General features: G+C 40.7%; 1 long non-coding RNA gene across 1 annotated transcript in view; it reads right to left on the reverse strand.

Moving 5' to 3' along the window:
* Positions 1–1,478: 1,478 nt before the first annotated feature.
* Positions 1,479–21,967, reverse strand: part of LOC138439103 (uncharacterized) — a 137,691-nt gene continuing 117,202 nt past the window's right edge. Inside the window, exons 5-7 of the long non-coding RNA XR_011256574.1 lie at positions 11,623–11,897; positions 3,842–4,040; positions 1,479–2,146 (exon numbers count right to left, since the gene is read on the reverse strand). This is a non-coding gene — a long non-coding RNA (uncharacterized lncRNA). The remainder of the gene's footprint in view (positions 2,147–3,841; positions 4,041–11,622; positions 11,898–21,967) is intronic.

The following is a 21,967-nucleotide window of genomic DNA, read 5'->3' on the forward strand; positions in this document are numbered from 1 at the left end:
CAGGCATCGAATAGACAGACCACCAATCTCCTCAACACTAGGCTTGAAGGGAACCTTTGTCTCTGCTCAGAAAGCAATATTTCTGAGCAGCAAATATTTACCTAAGGGGATCCTTTGTATTATTTATACTTTGCAGATCATTGATTCAGAAAATATATGGGTACTAAGAGGAAGAAAACAGGCTTCCCTGCTGGTTCAGATGGGAAAGAATCTGCCTGCAATGCAGGAGACCCAGGTTCAATCCCTGGGTTGGGAAGGGAATGGCAACCCACTCCAGTATTCTTGTCTGGAGAATTCCATGGACAGAGGAGCCAAGAGGAAGAAAGCCTACATATGCTCAGCACAAAAGTAAGCTGATGCTAGGGAAGAATGGAGTTGCTAGTCCTTCAGGAAGGAAAAAACCCAATCCTCCAGTGGGCCAGGTGGCATCCAGGAAGAAGGACTGACATCCTGATGAATGCTGATGACAGGATTGTTATGGGTGACATACACAAACTGACCTTTATGGAAATAGGATGTTTCAATTTATATCAAATGATGATTGCTAACAATCAAATTAATAAATATATAACCGTACCATAGAAGAGTACATCATAATTTTATTCTCTGAATAATAGCTATCATCTGTTGAGTGTTACTGTGTGCCAGGCACTATGATAAGGATGTCCACTCAACAGCTCAGTCAGTCCTCACAAGAACCCCAGGAAGTAGGATTCACTATTATTATCTCCATTGCATGGCTGAAGACACAAGGGCTCAGAAAAAGTAAATAGTTATTCTAGTAAGTAAAGAGGTCTTACCAGAAGAGGGAGAGATGAGATTTGATCTTTGAATTTTGTGTTGTCTAAGTTCAGTAGGACAATGGAGCATGCCAGGGCGGGAGGGGGGCAAGTTGCATGTGGCTTGAAGCCTGGCCTGGCCCGACCTCCCATCATCTCTCCTCCTCTCTGGGATGGGTTCTCAGTCTCCACTCTTCCCTGATCAATGGCACCCCAGCCAACTTAGGGTTGCCCTCCCCAAACCTGCCCCACAACAGCTGCCATCTGGGGCAGCTACCATTCATGTTGAGGGAGGAGGTTAGACCTTCATCCCTCTGCCCCCAAAGGGGCCTGGGCACTTGGTATGAGAAGGACCAGTATTTAGTTCTTAGTATTTAGACCAGTATTTAGTATTTAGAATCCCCCTGGCATCTCTGCATGGGACACAGTAGTGTCCAATCCCAATCCAGGCTGACAGCACCATATAGCATTCTGCAGGAGACTCGGCCATCCAGAGATGGAGAAATTCTTGTCATTCTTCTAAATTCTCAATGTTCAAGTGTTTGCATGATAGCCTGATCCTAAAGAGGAAATAACTTGAGGTAAATATCACCTCTAAATAAAAGATGCTACAAACTTTTGAAAGTTAGCTTTCAATAGTATATTCCAGGTGCTTTTTCAGCTATTGAAGTGGTCACAAAGAGAAGAGGTATATAAGACTTAATTTTTCATACAAATTTATTTATTTACTTTTGGTTTTGCGGGGTCTCCATTGCTGTGCTGACTTTTCTCTAGTTGCAGCAGGCAAGCTTCTCATTGCGGTAGCTCCTCTTGTTGCACAGCACAGGCTCTAGGTGTGTGGGCTTCCGTAGTTGTGGCTTGCAGGCTCTAAAGCACAGCATCAGTGGTTGTAGTGCATGGGCTTAGTTGCTCCACAGCAGGAGGGATCTTCCTGGGCCAGGGATAAAAATTATATCTCTCCGGCATTGGTAGGTGGATTCTTCACCACTGAGCCACCAGGGATGTCCTAAATGGAACTTCTAATGAGAACTTTATATTATCTGTCTTTCTTTCTACCATGGCAATTCATTTGCAGGTGTGTTGAATGATTTATGTCCATCTTCATCATATGAAGAACACTCTAGACTGCTATTTCTCAAACAATTAAAGTGCAAATAAATCACTTGGAGATTTTGTTGAAATGTAGATTCTGATTCATTAGGCTTGGCTTAGAATCCAAGAGTCTGCACTTCTAACAACCTTCCAGGTGGTGGTGATGCTGTTAGTTGATTATAGATCCTTGCATCAAAATATGACCCACGGACCAGTAGCATCAGCAATACCTAGATGTTTAATAGAAATCCAGGATTTCTGGACACACCCTATACCTACAAAAAAGAACCTGCTTAATTTAACAAGGTCTCTGGGAGATTCATCAGCACATTAAAGTATGGGAAGCACCACCCTTGACCTTCTGAATCTATCTTCCTCTTTCTATTTCTTCCATTTTCCAAAGCCACAAGATAAGAAAGAGTCCTTGGGACTACTGACTAACTGTTGCAAATTTATAACATTGCAGGTCATGGGAAGGACATATTGAATTTTATTTTCTTCTTTATCCTGACTCTCCCAAGTATGTTCCAGGACACCAGAATTTTTGCTTATGGTCTGAGAATCATTTGTAGAATCGCTTGGTTTAAATACTGATCTAAAATGTTGGTAGGATCATTATATAGAGGCTGCTAAATCTGTAGAAGGAGGCATCTGTAGGGTGTTGAGGAATGCACTTGAGTGGGACCAAAATTTTTCAGACCTATTAAGCTTTTTGAGTGGCTGCAAATTATTCATAGCCTTAGATAATAAGAAAACACAACAGAGGGTCTCTAAAATTAATGCAATTCACTAGTGAATATTCATACTACTACTTGCTCTGAGAAGTGTAGTACAGTGTTTAGGCACACCAAAAGGCTCCAGAGACGGTCTGGATTCAAATTCTACATATGTCTCCTATGAGCTGTGTCAGCTTTGGTGAATTATTTAACCTCTCTGTGCCTTAGTTTCATCATTTAAAACAGGTATGATAATAGTACCTATGAAAAGTTTTAGGATTAGAGTAATAAAGCCCTTGGAATCACACCTTATACATAGTAAGCTCTGCAAAAACATATGAAGGCAAACTTGAAAATATGGCTAATTTTCAACGTATTTTTGTAGGGCCTCAACATTTCTATAATTCAGCTTATTTCAATCTGTTGTGCTATGACCAGGTACACAACTTCCCTTCCATTAGAGAGAAGAGGAACATCGCCATGGTTCTGTTTATAACAATTAACACATTAATTGTTATAAGCACTGAGAAGCATGATGAAAGTGGAGCCAACACACATGGCCCCCAAAGGGCCTGAAAGTGAGGCCTTGAGGCTATCTCTGTGTTCCACAGGCAAACACCAGCTAGGGGGGAAATCTAAAACATGCCTCCAGAGTCCCGCATACACAGAAAGTCTTACCAGCATAAAACCAATTTGTTGTACTTCAATATTCAGAGATCATTGTTTTCAGAATGATTAAGCATTTATCAAAAGCTGTCAAGGTACTGCGCAAAATGAAGTTTGAAACTGGGTGCTTGGCAATTAAATCTCACTCAGTAAGTAGCCCAGTGTCATTGCAATAAAGTGCAATATACAAACACTGCTTTTCCACTTAAATGAAACCCGAAGGGGAAAACCCACATAACAAGAGATTTTCAGATTTCAACACCCCTTCTCCACCCAAGATATTGAAGATAGGATCAAATATATTGTGGTATGTATGTTTGCTGCACTTACAGGCTTTTCACATGCCTGCCCTATGAAGCCAGTTTCCCCTGTGTACCATCAATTATTTCTTTGTTTTGCCTGGATGGTCCTTGCACCCTTCTCAAGGTGTGCTTCTGGGCAGTATGTGTATTTGAGATTTTTCCCTTCTCATCCCTACTTGACCGTCTCTGGACCAAAACTGATTTGCAGGCAAGAGAAAACCACTAAAAATTTCATGACATTTAGATTTAAAAAGCACATGGTAGTGGCTCAATTAGGTTTGCTTACCTAGGATTAAAACCTGTTAACGTTCCAGCATTTTCCTCGCTGTGAGATTCGTTTCTGACTCGCGTGCGGTGACTTGCAGAGTGCTTCATTACAGCTCAGGGGCACAGCCGATGCCATACAAGCCATTAAAAATGAGTTTGCGAGAGTACAAAAAAGAAACCTTTGTAGACGAGGGCCAATTTGTTTCGAAGGCAATGCACTGTTAGAGCATTCACAAAGCGGCAAGCATTAGCTCAGATTCAAGCTATGCCATTTTCACTCTTATTTTTAAATACCAAATGGAGAACTGGGAGAGTCCTTTCTTTGTGACAGCAGCTTTAGTTTCTGCCCTTATTTTCTGCCATTACAGCTCCAGTTGAGCTGTATGAACAGCCCTGTGTTTTTCGCCTTGGATAAAAATCCACAAATCTATGTTTGGCCAGGGTCCTAAGGAGAGGCATCATATTCTCTACCCCTCAGTTTCTTTATATTCAAAATATCTCACATACCAGGCTCACAGGGTGGCTGGGACAGATGAGAGAGCTAGTGAATATAATTTTTATAAGTAAAAATCAGAAGGCAGGTAGAGCACAAAGAATTATTTCTGCTGTCATTAAAGCTGGCAAATTTATAGTCTACCACCCCAAGATGCCCCACTGCTTGCCTTAGTTTATTGATATTTAACTTGGTTTTGATTAATCCTGTTATTATTTGCATATTCACTGTATCTGCAAGTTCCAAGATAAATACCTTTGGACCAGAGTTTCTCATTCCCAGTATTCTCGACATATTAGACTGGACAACCTCTTTTGAGGGGGGTAGTCTTTCCCTTCTCCAGGGGATCTTCCCAACCCAGGGATCAAACCCAGGTCTCCCTCATTGCAGGTGGATTCTTTACCAGCTGAGCCACAAGGGAAGCCCAAGAATACTGGAGTGGGCAGCCTATCCCTTCTCTAGAGGATCTTCCCAACCCAGGAATCAAACCAGGGTCTCCTGCTACACTGCAGGTGGATTCTTAACCAAAAAGCCCTTTATCCTATGCATCTTAGGATATTTCACAGACTCCTTGACCTCTACCCATTCGATGCTAGTACCCCTCCCTGCTACCCAACTATAACAACCAAATATATCTCCAGATAATGACAAATGTCCCTGGTGGACAAAAATCACAAAGTAGAGAACCACTTCTTTGGAGTTAATCAAACCAGTATTGTCACTGGTTGCATTTAGTATTAAGTGGAGAACAGCAAGAGCAATTTAGTTAGTGAAAGCTACAGAAACCAGTAGGAACACCCTCAGATCATATTACAATTTGTACAGGCAGATAGGAGCCAACCCTGAAAGCTAAAAGTGGCCCCTAAAGTCAAGAATGAGGCTGATGCTGTCAATAGAAATTTTAGATGAGAATGTGGGAGGAGATATGAGTAGCTCCAAATGGTTCCCAGAACTGCAAGCACCTATCTACCTAACAATAGAAAGTTCCTCTCCTCTCCAGGGGCCTGAGGGGGGAAAAAAAAAAAAAAGCGCAGAGGACAGAGCTGTTCAAAGGTTAAGAGGAAGAGAGAGAAGGGAAAGGGCGTCCATGTTGGGCAGAGGGTGACTGAAGAGGAAACAAGAGAGGAAAATAAAACAAGAAAAGTGAAAAGTAAAATGGGAGAAGGAAGAGCAGGAAAGAAACAAATCTGCCAATGAACCCAGAGGAAAGAAATGGGAGGAGAGCCTAGAGGTATACAGATAGTCTTGCTTCTGAGCTTATCTGGACCTACCTGAACCTGTGCTCTGGCCTCCCACTTTGCAACTATCTCCCTCCCATTGCTGACGTGGCCCTTGATCAACTGCAACGGTAAGGTGAAAATCACTGTGAACTGTAGCACACAAGCTAAAAGGTAAGAGTGATAAAATAACTGCTGTTGCAATGTTTTATTAGTGAACAACATAAAAAGGTGCAAATTCTGGTATCAACAACAAAAAATAGGAGAGGGGCAAGTAAATATGTAAAACTTTCTTATGCAATTGAAGTTAAATAGTTTTCAGTTTAAATTAGACTGTTATAAATATGAAGTACATTTTGAAAGCCTCATGGTGATCATCAAGTAAACAAACATAACAGAAACACAAATGACGAAGAGAAAAGAATTAAAGCATAACACTACAAAAAGTCATCAATTCACAAAGAAAGACAAGAGAGGAACTACAAAACAATGAAAAAGCAATTAACAAAATGTCAGTAGTAAATCCTTATAGTTATGCTAAATGTTAATGGTTAAATTCTCCAATTAAAAGACAAAGTGGCTGGATAGGGAAAAAACAAGATCCAACTCTATGCTGCCTATAAGAGATTCATTTAAGCTTTCTTTATTGACACTCACAGGCTGAAAGTAAATGGATGGCAAAAGATTTTCCATAAAATTAAAATCATAGTAGATTAACTATACTCCAATAAGTTTTAAAGAAATAGTAAAAAAATTATAAATGAAACAGGAGACATTACAACTAGTACCTCAGAAATACAAAGGATCACAAGAGAATATGAAAAGTATATACAAATTAAATAATTTAGAAAAATGGATAAATTCTTAGAAACATATAACTTATCAAGACTGAATCATGAAGTAATAGAAAATCTGAACAGACCAATAATGAGCAAGGAGATTGAATCAGTAATGTAAATTTTCCCAACAAATAAAAGCCCTGGACCAGATGGCTTCACTGGTGAATTTTATCAAATACTGAAACAATTTTTCCAATCCTTCTTAAACGCTTCCCAAAAAACTGAAAAGGAAGGAGCACTTCCAAACTCTTTTTATGAGACCAGTTATTACTCTGATACTAAAACCAGACAAGGATGCTACAAAAAAGAAAATTACAGGACAAATATACAGATTCACAGATATATATACTCACAATTAAACTGGGAAAGTAGGGTCTAGAATTACTAGACCACACAATTATTGTGTGGGTGGGCAACTGTACCCACACTCAGCAAGTTCTTCTCTTGGCTTAGTGTCAGGGAGGTAGGCAGAAAAAGTAAGAAATTATGAGATCTGAGACAATGTATATTAGTGTTCCTTAGAAAAGCACAAATAGTCCTCAGTTTTCACCCATTCCTGGAAACTGAGTCATAAAGAAGATCATGTTTCCCACTAGAAAAATTAAATAATTGGTGGTTGCATTCCTGACCAAATATTCAGCAGCAGGAAAACCATAAATATGAATGAGAACATGTCTCAGCCATCAATGATAAACTCTCAAATTATTTAAAACCCTTGGCTGAAGCCCCCAGAATAAATAGGTTGAAATGTATTGCTTGTCCTAAACAAGAACACTCTGTACTTCAAAACAATAGTACAGAACAGACTGATGAATTAATAAATATTTGTTGTGTAAGGCATAATGACTGATGCCGAAAGAAATTCAAAAGGTGATTCCTAACCCCAAGAAGCTGACAGACTTATCAGGAAAATTTACATAAATAATTAAAATACAATATAGGAAGGGTTTAGTACCAGAAGAGAAATACCTGTAGCAGCCAGAATTTATGAACACTTCCTATGTGCCTGGCATTGTTTGAATTGCTTTATCCACATGAACTCATTTAGTAGTCAAATAAGCTTGTGCTGCTGCTGCTGCTGCTGCTGCTGCTGCTGCTAAGTCGCTGCAGTCATGTCTGACTCTGTGTGACCCCATGGACTGCATCCTACCAGGCTTCCCTTGTCCCTGGGATTCTCCAGGCAAGAATACTGGAGTGGGTTGCCATTTCCTTCTCCAATGCATTAAAGTGAAAAGGGACAGTGAAGTCGCTCAGTCGTGTCCGACTCTTAGCAACCCCATGGACTGCAGCCTACCAGGCTCCTCCATCCATGGGATTTTCCAGGCAAGAGTACTGGAGTGGGGTGCCATTGCCTTCTCTGAATAAGCTTGTGAGGTAGGTGCTAATCTTAGCTCCTTTTTTCAGATGAGAAAATGGAAGCAGAGAGTTGTTAGACCAGATGACTCAGATGTGATAGAGATAAAGTTAAACCCACACAGTCTCGCTCCAGAATCACATTCTTAAAACAATCCTATACTGATTCTCAGAAGAACAGAGCTATAGGAGCGAACCCCTGAACAGATTACTTTTGTCTGGTGGAGAATCCAAAGACCAGTTGGGATTTGTGTTGGACCTAGAAGAATAGATAGCTCTTGAATTTGCAGAAATATGGAGGAGGGCATTCCCAGGGAAGAAAAAAATGTCTGGGAGATTGTTGCTATTGTTCAGTTGCTAAGTCATGTCTGACTCTGCGACCCGATGGACTGCAGTGTACCAGGCTCCACTATCTGCCCTCCACTATCTCCCGGTTTGCTCAAATTCATGTCCATTGAGTTAGTGACGCTATCTACCCTTCTCACCCTCTCATCAAGTGGCCAAAGTATTGGAGCTTCAGCATCAGTCCTTCCAGTGAATATTCAGGGTTAGATCTCCTTTAGTATTGACTGGTTTGATTTCCTTGCAGTCCAAGAGACTCTTAAGAGTCTTACCCAACATCACAATTCAAAAGCATTAATTCTTTGGCACTCAGCCTTCTTTATGGTCCAACTTTCACATCCGTACATGGCTACTGGAAAAAACATAGCTTTGACTATAGGGACCTTTGCTGGCAAAATGATGTCTCTGCTTTTTAATATGCTGTCTAAGTTTGTCATAGCTTTCCTTTCAAGGAGCAAGTGTTTTTTAATTTCATGTGAAACATGGGGCAAGTATTGTACCTAGAATCCCTTTATTATTGATCTTTATTCAGAAAATAGAGTATGTTTCAAAGAAGGCCCCTCACCCTTACCTGTCTTGTAGCCTCTAAATTGGGGTGGCATCCCCAATTACCCAGTGCCTAAGAGAATTCAGAACATAATTTAAGATTCCCTTCTCTACTCCATCACCCACTATCGCCACCCACACAAATTTCAAGTCCTCTTCCTCCTTCCTCTCCAGCCCCACCGCCTCTGTGTAAGCCCTATGACTTCCCACCTGCACCATAAGGTAGTCACCTACTTTGAGTCTCTGTCTTCAATCCCAAAACCCTTCAATCTAGTCTCCATGTCAGTGTCAGAAGATCTTTCTAAAATATTATCTGGTCATAGTGCTTCCCCATGTATATAGGATGAATCCAAATTTGCTATTGAGGCATAAAAACCCACTTCTGATCAGTTCCTACCTAGTTACATCTTCTGCCATTTCCCCATAGGTAACCCATGTTCAGCTGCACTGAACTACTTGTTCTCCAAAAGGTAAAAGCTTTCTCTACAGACAGAGATGGTGAAGGACAGGGAAGCCTGGCATGCTGCAGTCCATGAAGTTGCAAAGAATCGGACACAACAGAGCGACTGAACAACAGACAGCTCTCTACCCTAAAAATTCTTCCCCAGTCACTCCTCCAACCATCCACCTCTGAAAATTCCTGTTCAAGTGATTCAGCCTGGATTCTTCTCTGGAAATCTTCAATGACCACCTCATGCAGGCAAGGCATTTTGTCTACGTTCCCACAGAGTGTTATTTGAGGCTCTATTTCCCACATCCCATATTGTAATTGTTTTTACGTGCTTCACTCACCAGACTGTAAACCCTTTAGAGGCTTTGCAGCTCATTCTTACCTGTATTTCCCCTGCTTACCCCAGTTTTGGTAAGTGAGGGAATGATTTATTGGGTTCTAGAATTCTGGGATCACGGACACACACCCGGGTCCAGTCTATCTTAACCACCCTCTTCTTTAATGGAAGGCTAATTACTTCCTCAACTGGCTCTCTTCTTAAATCAAATTATGATAGCAAGATAAATACATATTATTATCATTACTAATATCTTTCTATTAACATTTTCCAAACTGCTGGACAGAGAAGCTAGTTTAAAATGTTTAAAAACTGGTTAATCCAGATCAAAGAAAGAGATTTATACTTTTTATTTAAATCCAAGGTGCACCAAATCCTTGAGAACTGACAAAGATGTCTTCATAGCAAATGGAGGGTCACAATTATAAGACTGACATACAGATTCTGCTCATAATCTGGAAATATAAATTTACCCATTGATTTTTTAAATGTATCTTGGCCATTCTAGTTATTCAGCCATTTCAGTGATTTTCCTGCGACATCTGCTTTGTGTTTGCATCCCTTCCTCCCTAACTTAAGTCCAATCTACCCACACCCTCAGCTGAGTAGCTCCAGGATTCCCTCTCCTTCTCTGTCTTTATGTGTGGGGTTGTACTTTCTTCTCCACTGCAAACCCCACAGCTTCCTGGGACTCCTCAACCCTCCAACATGCAGGTGTGATTTCTCATCTTGCCCCAAAGCTGACTATTGATAGTGGGTCTTGCTTTGAGGCTGGTGGTGATGGTGTTTAGTACTAATGAGACTACCTACTAGGAACAGGCATCGTCAATGACAGAGCAGTAGTAGTAGTAATATTTTTTGAACATGTGCTATGCTCCAGACACAATGCTTTTGAACTGTGGTGCTGGAGAAGACTCTTGAGACTCCCTTGGAAAGCAAGGGGATCAAACCAGTCAATATTAAAGGAAACCAACCCTGAATATTCATTGCAAGGACTGGTGCTGAAGCTGAAGCTCCAATACTTTGGAAGCTCCAATACTCATTGGAGGACCCTGCTGCTGGGAAAGATTGAGGGCAAGAGGAGACAGGAGCAACAGGGGATGAGAAGGATGGATAGCATCACCAACCACTTAGTGGACATTAGTTTGACCAAACTCTGAGAGATGGTAAAGGACAGGGAAGCCTGGCATGCTGCAATCCATGGAGTCTCCAACAGCCGGACATGACTTAGCGACTGAACAACAACAAGATAATCTTCCTGTGGATCATCACTATTAAGCTCTCATAGCATTCCTATGAAAGCTAGTAAGTGAAAGAACTCAAGTCAAACACACACCTGTCTGATTATAGAATAAAGCAGCAGCTCCTCAACTCCCCTGGTGGTCCAGTGGTTAAGAATCTGCCTTCCAATGCAGGGGTCTCGAGTTCAACCCTAGTCAGGGAACTAAGATCCCGCATGTTGCAAGGCAACTAAGCCCAGGTGCTGCAATTAAAGGATCCTGCAGCCACAACGGAAGCACTGAGTGCTGCCACTAAGACCAGACACAGTCAAATAGACAAACAAATCTTAAACGACAGAAGAGGGAAGTAACTCCTTGGTGGGGCTTATACAGGGTAAGTGTGAGAAGGTGGACCTCTCCTCCCCAACCGGGTTGCCAGCTCTCCAGCCCCTCTTATCTTCTCACTGCCCATCTCCCTGCTGGAACACACATTACTACTATGATCACTGTTCCCTTTCCTCTGCATTTCTGCCTTTTCACTTTCCCAGAAACTCCTGACTCCTACTGCCATTTTGGTTGACCCTCTTTTCTGCATCTTTGTTTCCTGATCTGAGGATTATCTCTGCTAATTCTTAAAGTATTAAAACAACAACAATAACCTTTCTTCATTATCATTTTGCAAAGAAATAGAATTTTTAACACCAAACTAGGCAGTCTCAGATTAAGGAATAATTTTTCAAATGGAATAGATTTACCTTTATACAAAATATATCTAGGCTAGATTCATCTCAATGCTAAAGCCATGTGGTCTCCATAACTTCAACACTTGGATTTAAAACTAAACTTGGAACGAACTCACAAGCTTTCCTGTGGTAACCAGCTCTGCTACCCATCCTGCCAGAGAGATGCTTCCACCACTCAGGCCTCAGTGAGCTCAAGACTCAGGGGAAATTCAAAGTAGCTTCTCTTCTCGAAACAGTAAACATTCTTGGCTAGGCTCACCTCCCCATGTCTTCCATGTCATTTATTCTTCAGAGAGTAAACTGCTCTTTTTCTCAGTTACTTCTGGACCTTACACGTACTCTGTTCCTTTTATACTATTTTGTGGTCATGGTTTGTTTGTCTCCTCCACTGGAACGTGGGCTCCTCGAGGACAAGGATGCTGTTCACCTCATTTTGCTTCCACAGCACCTCGCATACAGCAGAGCCTAGCATACAGGAGACGTTCAATCTGACTGGTGAACAGACTGATCCTTCACAGTAGAGAAACCAGTTCACTAAATAAAGGAGAGAAACAGAGTTCAATGAAGTGCTTTGCAGAACAATTGTGTTTATACTTTAAGATGGCAATCATTTTTGAAACAGTTATGAAACTATCTTATTTTCCATAAACAGTAGGTAAACACTGAATTCCTACATCTACCCCTTTCCCACTGATGCCCCCTAGCAAAGGAACAAAGCTAGAGACCAGAGGATCCTATTGTGGTCATTATCCTCTACAGAGAACAGTAAGCATGGACTCTCACCAGTCACAATGGCAGCTAGAGATTTGCTAGTCACTAATGATAAGTCCATGTGGAGTTAAAGCTATGTCTTGTTCCGTTTGGGAGGCCTCACTACTTAGTATGTCATCAGAGAACATTTACTAGATAATGGATAGATCGAGTCTTTTGGAAGCACTGTGAGTGTCCAAGTTTCTGAGAGTAGAATAACAACCTACAGTGTTTTTTATTTGGAAGTGGTAGACAGGAGAGGGAAGAAGATGAGAAAAGGATGAGATGATGAGTATACCTGATGCTTAGCAACAGCGATCTCACCTGAAATAAAGACAGCATTTCCAGCCTGTCCTGTCTATTTATGCAAGTTTCTCAAAGACATCCACATTGACCAAAGGCTGTCTGCACTCAGTCACCCAGAGTCAGTACTTTCTCAATGTGTAAGTCAAGAAACACCCAGGACATGAAAACTATGCTTCATCACTCTCTTCCATCTTCTCTTCTCCTTGGTTTCTATCTTCTCTATTTCTTATAGTGATTTGTATTTATTCAAATTCTAGAATTAAATATTCTGTCTGCAACACCACTGGCTGCATTTTGAAGTTCCAACCACATGCCAGGTACTATTCTAGGCTCTGTGTACACACTATGATGAAGAAAACAAAGGTCATCCCTAATTTCATGGGGTTTATATTCTGGTGGGGGAATGAACAAGGAAACAAATATATGTACAAAACTTTAGAGAAAAACTATGAAGAAAGTACATCACAGTAATGGAATAAAGAGTAATTGAGAAGGTAGGGTATGGTCACCCTGTAAATATGATGGCCAGGGAAGATGCTTTTGAAGCAATTCCAGTGGTGAAAAGAGCAACCCTTTCTCTCCGCCCCAGCCAACTTGCTCAAAGATGTTTGTTAATCAAAGGATCATTCTCAGTTATATTTCCCTTCAGGGAAGGGTTTATGTCAAAGTACAGTGACATATAGAGAAGATATTTCTTCAAATTACCATTGCCTAATTAATTTCACTCTGATGTTCACTTAGGAGCTTGTTATCTAGAAAAGCCATTGGGTTGTCCCACTGAATCTCTGACAGCTGCACAAGAAACTTACTCATTATCAAAGATTTACCCAAGTATCAGAGATCATCTGACAATGTGTTTTACTTTCAATCACCCTAAATGCTCTTCACCCACTGGGATATTGTCTGTTGACATCCAACATCTGTTGTTCACTTCCAAACATTAATCCCTGTGGTGTGTCCTTTGGGTATCAAGCTTACTCTAAAGCCACTATAAAAAATTTAAGAAGACTGGAACTCTCCTATTTTTCCATTGACATTTTTACCCCTCGTCTGATTTCAACTTGATTTGCTTTTCCCTTTGCCTTTTTTTTTTCCCCCTTCTCTTTTACTTCTTTCTTCAGGTAGGACTTTTCCTTTCATCCAGGCATACCACACAGTGCTGGCCATGTGCTTTCAAACTTATAAAACACAGAAATTGAGCCATTTTTTAAAAGAAAAAAGCCTGTGTACTAGCATTATTTTATTAAAAAAATAAAAATTTAAAAGGTCAAATTTATTTTCCTGGGCAAGACATATTTTTCATATTTAGGGTCTATCAAAAGTTCTACTTCAGAGGCTCGTGGGTGTCAGGAACCCCTCCTTCCTCAATGCCCTTTGAAGTTTGGAGTTTAAACCAAGGATAATAAAAATAATAATGCTTGTATTTATACTTGTCCAATACCCTTCATTTCAAGGCAGAAGAACAACTTTCAAATCAATTAAACTCTACATGCAGTTTTTCTCACATATAAATATTATGATGAGGAAGCAGCAGCAAGAGTGTGTTCATCTGCCAAACACACAGTAAGAACTCTGCTAAAACTGGAATGTCTTCATGAACTACTTCTATTATATTTTCCCTCCTACTGCTTCTAATAGCTCCCACCCTATCTTCCAATGTGCTTTAAAGTGGCTAATTTTGAAAGGTTTCTCTCCACAAATCATTTCAATGATGATGCTCTAAAGACTGTCAGCCAATGTGTTAAAAGCCTACAACAGAATGGTTTCATTGAGAAGTAGAATTTGTTTGACATTCTCATCTTTCCAAATATTACGGAAGTTTCCTTTATTCGTCAGGCCAACAAACTGGGTATATAAATGGCTCTGAAATTAGCAAGCAATTTTGAAACAGCTACAAGAATAAAATCATGGGTTTAAAGTGTTCTTTCTGTGGATCTTTCCCCATGCTCATATGTTCCTATCTTCTGAGCCTTTGAAAATTCTAGGAGAATCCTTTAACATAAGCAAAGTGCTCAAAAGCCTCTTTTCCCTTTTGTTAACCATAAGTTTGCTTTCGATGTCACTGACTCTGTTTCTGTCATGTAAATAAGTTCATCTGTCTGGTATTTTAGATTCCATGTATAAGTGATATCATGATATTTGTCTTTCTCTGACTTACTTAGGATGATAATCTCTAGGTCCATCCATGTTGCTATAATTGATGTTATTCCATTTTTTATGGCTGAGTTATATCCTGTTGTATACATACATAAATCCTTTCATCTGTCAACAAACATTTAGGTTGCTTCTATGTATTGGCTAAATATTTAGTAAGGCCTCCTTGTTTAATAAATTTAACACGGGAAAACCATTTTTATCACCACAAGAATGGAAATCAGAACACATAGTCTTTACTAACTCCATAAAAAATGGGTTCATCAAGTTAAGAATCTCCTAATAGAGAGATCCCACTTTTTAGATTATGTGAGAGTGCTTCCAATAAGAGGAAGGTTTGGGTTGCTTTGCTCCTCGAGTAGAGGAACAGTTCTAGAAGCAATTTGATAGGGTAGGGGAATTAACTCAGGTGGGCCGAGCAAGGGGTTTCCAGGTGTGCACAGTGAAGCCTGCTCATGAGACACTTTCCAACAGCCCACCCCATAAGGAACTCTGCCTCTGGGTCTGTTTGAGCACTGCGACATTCTGGTTTCCTGCTTAATGTGGAAAACCCATGTTTCTGATTATTTCGCCAAATTTGGCCTGAACTAACAGTGAGTAACATATTGCAAAAGAGCTCTGTGTTGGGCAAGCTGATACAGCATGGCGACCCCAGGAAAGGGTCCACTTTGCCCTCCAACAGCCTCTCTGGAGAACAGAGCCGGGGGCCAGCTCACAAAAACACCTCCCCACCTGCCCGCCCCATGCTAGCCTTTCTAAGCTGTCCTTCCTCTTTGTAATGTCTCCAAGCTTTGTTCATACAGCAAATTTCATTCCATTAGCATGTCGAAGCCTCCTCCCAGATTATTAATCAAGATGCAAAATAAGATAAAACCTAATCCACAGTCCCTCAGCTATGAATACTCAAAGCCAGGCTCATTAAACATATCTGTCAACAATGGATTGCACCAGCCTGAGGCCCCAAATTGATTGGAAGTTGGGAAAGGGGTGCAAAGCATTTGGTTGCACAATACATTCAAGGGAAGGGACTTCTTTTCAGGTATGGCCAGTTAAGTCTATTTAGAGAGAGGCTATATAGTTTTATAGATTCTTTTCTCTAGTTGTTAATGGCAGCCAAAGAGATGGAGAAACAGATGTCATGATGGGAAACAAAAATTCATGTACCATGTGTATAAAGCTGAAAATCATTATGAATGGGAGTAAAGCAATATGGCACACTGGAATCAAACCTAGTGAACTGCTGCATGGATTCAAACACTATTTACTTGTGTCAAAAACAAGGAAAATGTTGAATTCTGTTAAACTGCTTAAAGTCACTTTTAGCTAAGGTTCTTATTTATCATCCTGTCATTAGCATCCTCACCGCCAGTCCCCATCACAATATACTTTGTATTTACATTGGGCTTTTCAAGTTCAAAGCACAAAGCAGACACATAAAGCAATTCATCACCTTGAGGGGTCTGCGTTGGGCGGAATGTTCCCAGTAGACACACTCCTTAACGTGTCACTGGAGGATCCACTTGGCAGGAGTATTCCTGGCCTACAACTTGATGTCATATGTTGGCATTCTGTCAGATTTCAAATACACATTTCCACCTAACAAATTGACAGGCCTATTTTCTGAATCAAAGGAAAAGTGATTTTACTGATCTTTTAGCATTAAGAATCATTCTCTCCATCTGGGTATTTCTGGGTAGTAGCCACATTTTAGACACATCTAAAAGAGAAGGGAGGGGGAAAAAAGCATAGAGGAAGTAAAATTAAATATATTAGTTGTATTTCAATGAGAAAGTGGATGATAGAAAAAAGTAATTAAATCTGAGGAGGTTTATAATGGGAAACAGATGTGGGTGTGAAAGTGATTTGAAATAACCAAAGGGTTCAAGACATCTTCCAAGAACATGTTTTAATGCAAAAACATTTAACAGCAAATAGCTACACCAAAATTGCTCAGTTTCAAAACTTCACCTGTGTTCTTTACTTTTTATCCTAATTAACAGAGAAAAGGAGGACTTCCCATATTTGAGCTGCTTATTAGCAATTCTTTATTTATGATGGACAGGGAAACCAGGTGTATCTGTTTCACTCTCCTGTCCTGGTAGGCTTCATATTCTCCTTCTAATTCCCATGCCCCCGTGCTGTTCTATTTGAATTTCCAATGCAGCAGAGGAAATGGCTTCTAAAATATTAAAATCCTGTTTTCATTGACTTTCTTTACGCTTTGCGACCACATTTCTATTCAGATCAGGTTGCACAGCTCTTAACTTTGCCAAGTTTAAATTTAAAGTTAGAGCAACTTCATGGTACCCCTAAGTGGATAGCTCTTACAACAAGGGAGAAGCAGTCTGGAAACTGCAGAGAAGCCAGACTGATGGGGCGACTCTCTTTTAAAAATTTTACTCTGCTTTTCAGACTTTCTGAAAGTATTTCAAGCCAAAATTACACCATGAACAAGGGCTCATTTGGAGGAAGACATCAACCTGAGAAAGGTCTCCAAGAAACAAACCTGACTGCGTTGACTTGGCATGGAAACATCCAAGGCACGTCTCAGGCACGTCCCCAACCCTCACTCCAGGATTTTTCTCCTTACCCCCAATCTTGCCTTGTCTGTGTCCCAATCCTACTTAGGAATCCTATTTATTGTGTCCAGTACTAGGGCTTTATAACTCCCTCCCTGAAGACCAAGCAATACCATCTAGAAAAATTAAGCAGACCATTCTCTTTGAGGGAATCAGTTTCTAAAACCCCAGGTCAGTCCCTGAGAAAAATTCTCTGAGAAATTAAAATTGGGGTCTCTGGAGTCTGCCCCCTTCTACCTCAGGGAACTTGCTTGCCTTCCCTTAAGTTGCAAGACTCACAGCAATGTTACATATAATTCTGATAATTAATGCCTCTACAGTATTTTATAGCTCATAAAGCCTTTTCATATCTTTATGAGAGCTCTGTGACAGAAGCTGGGCAGGTTTTGTTTTATCTACATTTTATAGATGAGGAAACTTTTGTTTAGAGAGACTTCATCAATTGTCTGAGATCATAATTAGTCAAGAAGCCAGAGTCCCAGTTCCCGCCTCCAAATTCCCAATCCTATTTTCCTTCCCCCACAAGTATGCGTGTTTTTAGAATTCTCTCTCCTGAAAGCAGAGTCATTCTTAGAAGTTTTTATTTTCCTGATGCTTCCTCTTCATCTCAAGTAGAAGAGGGCCAAAAACGTCTTGGGGAATTCATTCAGACCACAGTCATTCATTTTGTGTGCAGAGGGGGCCATCTAAACTTTACCCCAACTCACTTTATTTTGATCTGTGTTAGCCTTGGTTAAAGATGGTTTTCAATCCAAAATACTTGTGGAGTATAGTCCAGGCACTGTACTAAATTCTAAGCTGAGGAGACAACAATAAATAAGACCAACACCTAGCCATCCATGGAGGCATTTATAGTCTAAATTAAATATGCAGTTACAGTCCAATATAATAAAATGGTCGTGGAAGGCTTCCTGGGAAAAGGGACATATAAATTAAGGTCTGAAAAACTGAGTTAGACAAGCATTGGGATTTTTAGAAGTTGGAAACACTCTAAGGAAAATGTTAGCAGAAGTGAAGGGATACCCGAGAGCCATCTTACCTGGTCTCTATTGACCTACCATTTCCCATCTGTACACTCCAGAAAACTGTCCTCCTCTAGCCAATAAAGAACCGTAAGTAACCAAACTTGAAACAGCAAGCTGAATAGCATTAAAAGCCTATCTGAGATTCTTAAATTCTATACAGTTCCTAACTGGGAAAGAAAAATCATAGTCAGCTGTGAGCTCAAGCTAGATCAAGGATCTTTCAAAGGATTTCCATCAGCTTCAAGCTAACAATCCAACCAGCCTAGCATGGCATGCTGGACCTTCTGCGATCTGGCCCATTTCATTTTTCTAGCCACATATATCACCACACTGCTCTTACACTTACTCTGGCCATCGTTGTTGTTGTTCAGTTGCCAAGCTATGTCCAACTCTTTGTGACCCCCTGGACTGCAGCACACCAGGCTCCTCTGTCCTTCACTATCTCCCAGAGTTGGCTCAAATTCATGTCAATTGAGTTGGTGATGCTATCTAACCATCTCATCCTCTAACCATACTGAATGATAATATTTGCAGCTACCTGAACCTACTGTATTATAGATAAGCTGCTATATATATATATATACACACACACATATATACATACATATACATATATATATACATACACACATATACACACACATATATACATGCATGTATACATACATATACACATATCAGTTTAGTTCAGTTGCTCAGTCATGTCCGACTCTTTGCGACCCCATGAATCACAGCACACCAGGCCTCCCTGTCCATCACTAAGTCCTGGAGTTCACTCAGACTCACGTCCATCGAGTCAGTGATGCCATCCAGCCATCTTATACTCTGTCATCCCCTTCTCCTGCCCCCAATCCCTTTCAGCATCAGAGTCTTTTTCAATGAGTCAACTCTTCGCATGAGGTAGCCAAAGTACTGGAGTTTCAGCTTCAGCATCATTCCCTCCAAAGAAATCCCAGGGCCGATCTCCTTCAGAATGGACTGGTTGGATCTCCTTGCAGTCCAAGGGACTCTCAAGAGTCTTCTCCAACACCACAGTTCAAAAGCATCAATTCTTTGGCACTCAGCTTTCTTCACAGTCCAACTCTCACATCCATACATGACCAATGGAAAAACCATAGCCTTGACTAGATGGACCTTTGTTGGCAAAGTAATGTCTCTGCTTTTCAATATGCTATCTAGGTTGGTCATAACTTTTCTTCCAAGGAGTAAGTGTCTTTTAATTTCATGGCTGCAGTCACCATCTGCAGTGATTTTGGAGCCCAGAAAAATAAAGTCAGACACTGTTTCCACTGTTTCCCCATCTATTTCCCATGAAGTGATGGGACCGGATGCCATGATCTTCGTTTTCTGAATGTTGAGCTTTAAGCCAACTTTTTCACTCTCCTCTTTCACTTTCATCAAGAGGCTTTTTAGTTCCTCTTCACTTTCTGCCATAATGGTGGTGTCATCTGCATATCTGAGGTTATTGATATTTCTCCCGGCAATCTTGATTCCACCTTGTGTTTCTTCCAGCCCAGCGTTTCTCATGATGTACTCTGCATATAAGTTAAATAAGCAGGGTGACAATATACAGCCTTGATGTACTCCTTTTGCTATTTGGAACCAGTGTGTTGTTCCATGTCCAGTTCTAACTGTTGCTTCCTGACCTGCATATAGGTTTCTTAAAAGGCAGGTCAGGTAGTCTGGTATTCCCATCTCTTTCAGAATTTTCCACAGTTTATCGTGATCCACACAGTCAAAGGCTTTGGCATAGTCAATAAAGCAGAAATAGATGTTTTTCTGGAACTCTCTTACTTTTTCCATGATCCAGCGGATGTTGGCAATTTGATCTCTGGTTCCTCTGCCTTTTCTAAAACCAGCTTGAACATCTGGAAGTTCATGGTTCACGTATTGCTGAAGCCTGGCTTGGAGAATTTTGAGCATTACTTTACTAGCGTGTGAGATGAGTGCAATACACATATACCTACACACATATATATATTACACACATATATGTATACATGTATATATACACGTTAAAAATAGATCTGTATATATATTATAATCCATAATAGATAGATAGACTGCCAGCCCACATCACTTGGGTTCATGTCTCACAAGTGCTAATTAGTCCTAACTCTAGACTGGGAAATGTAGTCTCTAGCTGGGTGCCCGCGTGCTTAGCTAAAACCTGGAAGGTTTCATTCTAAAATGAAGGAAGAAACAGATGTTGGAAGACAGTTGACAGTCTTCACTGTCTCCCATCTTTGTATGCACATGTGCACAACTCCTTAGTCAGAATGCCCCTCACCTGGATAATTCCCCATGTCCTTAGGCAGCTCCAACGTCAGCTTCTCTGGAACACAAACCCTTGCGGTGCATTCTTTGAGCATCTGTGCTTCTCTCTCTGCTCCAGCACTTACCCCACTCTTAACATAATTGTCTGCTCGTCAGCCTTCCTATCAGAGAAGGCAATGGCACCCCACTCCAGTACTCTTGCCTGGAAAATCCCATGGATGGAGGAGCCTGGAAGGCTGCAGTCCATGGGGTCGCTAGGGGTCGGACACGACTGAGCGACTTCACTTTCACTTTTCACTTTCATGCATTGGAGAAGGAAATGGCAACCCACTCCAGTGTTCTTGCCTGGAGAATCCCAGGGACAGGGGAGTCTGGTGGGCTGCCGTCTATGGGGTCGCAGAGTCGGACATGACTGAAGTGACTTAGCAGCAGCAGCCTTCCTATCAGACAGTGGGCTCACTAGGACAGGGACCATGTCTAACATTTTTCCACCCATAGAGTTAAGGGCACCCAATAAATGATAGTGGAATGAAGAAATAAAACACAAGAGCAGAAATTATCTGGAAATTCTAACCAGGGTTCAGTTCCAGTTAATCTGGAAATTGTCATATTATTTCTTAAAAGTAATCGTTTTAATTTCCTTTATCTGCTTCAATATGACAATGGTTCCTGACCATGTCAATATTTCACATTAATTCTGATGCTTTTGTAAAAAAAGTAAAGTTTTTTTTCAAAAATATGATTGAAATAATATAGGTAGCTAAGTATGGGCATTAAATTAATTCAGAAGTGGGTTATTTGAAATTTGGAACAAATTTGCCATAAAAATATCTTATACATGGTGGTTGGGCATCCAACCAAGCCACAAAAGAACTAAAATTCACAGTGTAACTAAACTCAGGTTCTTACAATACTATGCAGAATGAGGGTTATTCTCTGGAGAATTCAGGGCTCCAATTTTGCCCCCAACCCAACCTTATACTTCAAAATGAGTTTGGGAGTCTCTTAATTTAGGTTCTCCCAGAAGTGTGTGCATGCTCAGTCATCTCTGACTCTTTGTGACCCCGTGGACTGTAGAACTATAGGACTATAGCCCACCAGGTTCCTCTGTCCATGGGATTTCCCAGGCAAGAATACTGGAGTGGGTTGCCATTTCCTTCTCTTGGGGATCTTCCCGACCCAGGAACCGAACCCACCTCTCATGTTTCTTGCATTGGCAGGTGGATTCTTCACTACTAGCCCCAACTGGGAAGCCCTTTCTAGAAGCAGGCCCTGAGAAAAGGATTGAACTGTAAGTGGTGTATTTGGGAGGTGCAGAGAACATAGGTAGAAAAGTTGAAAGAGATATAGGCAAGAAAAGCTCTCAATAAAAGCTGTGCCATTACACATGCTACCATGGAGAACAACTATGTGAAGTTTAATCCCATCAGGAAATTCTGGAAATGGGGTACAATGCATGCTTCTAAATAATCCACCTAAGGGGTAAGGGAATTGGAGTATTTATATATCAACT

Source organism: Ovis canadensis, chromosome 4, assembly GCF_042477335.2.
Source record: "Ovis canadensis isolate MfBH-ARS-UI-01 breed Bighorn chromosome 4, ARS-UI_OviCan_v2, whole genome shotgun sequence".
NCBI classification, from domain to species: domain Eukaryota; kingdom Metazoa; phylum Chordata; class Mammalia; order Artiodactyla; family Bovidae; genus Ovis; species Ovis canadensis.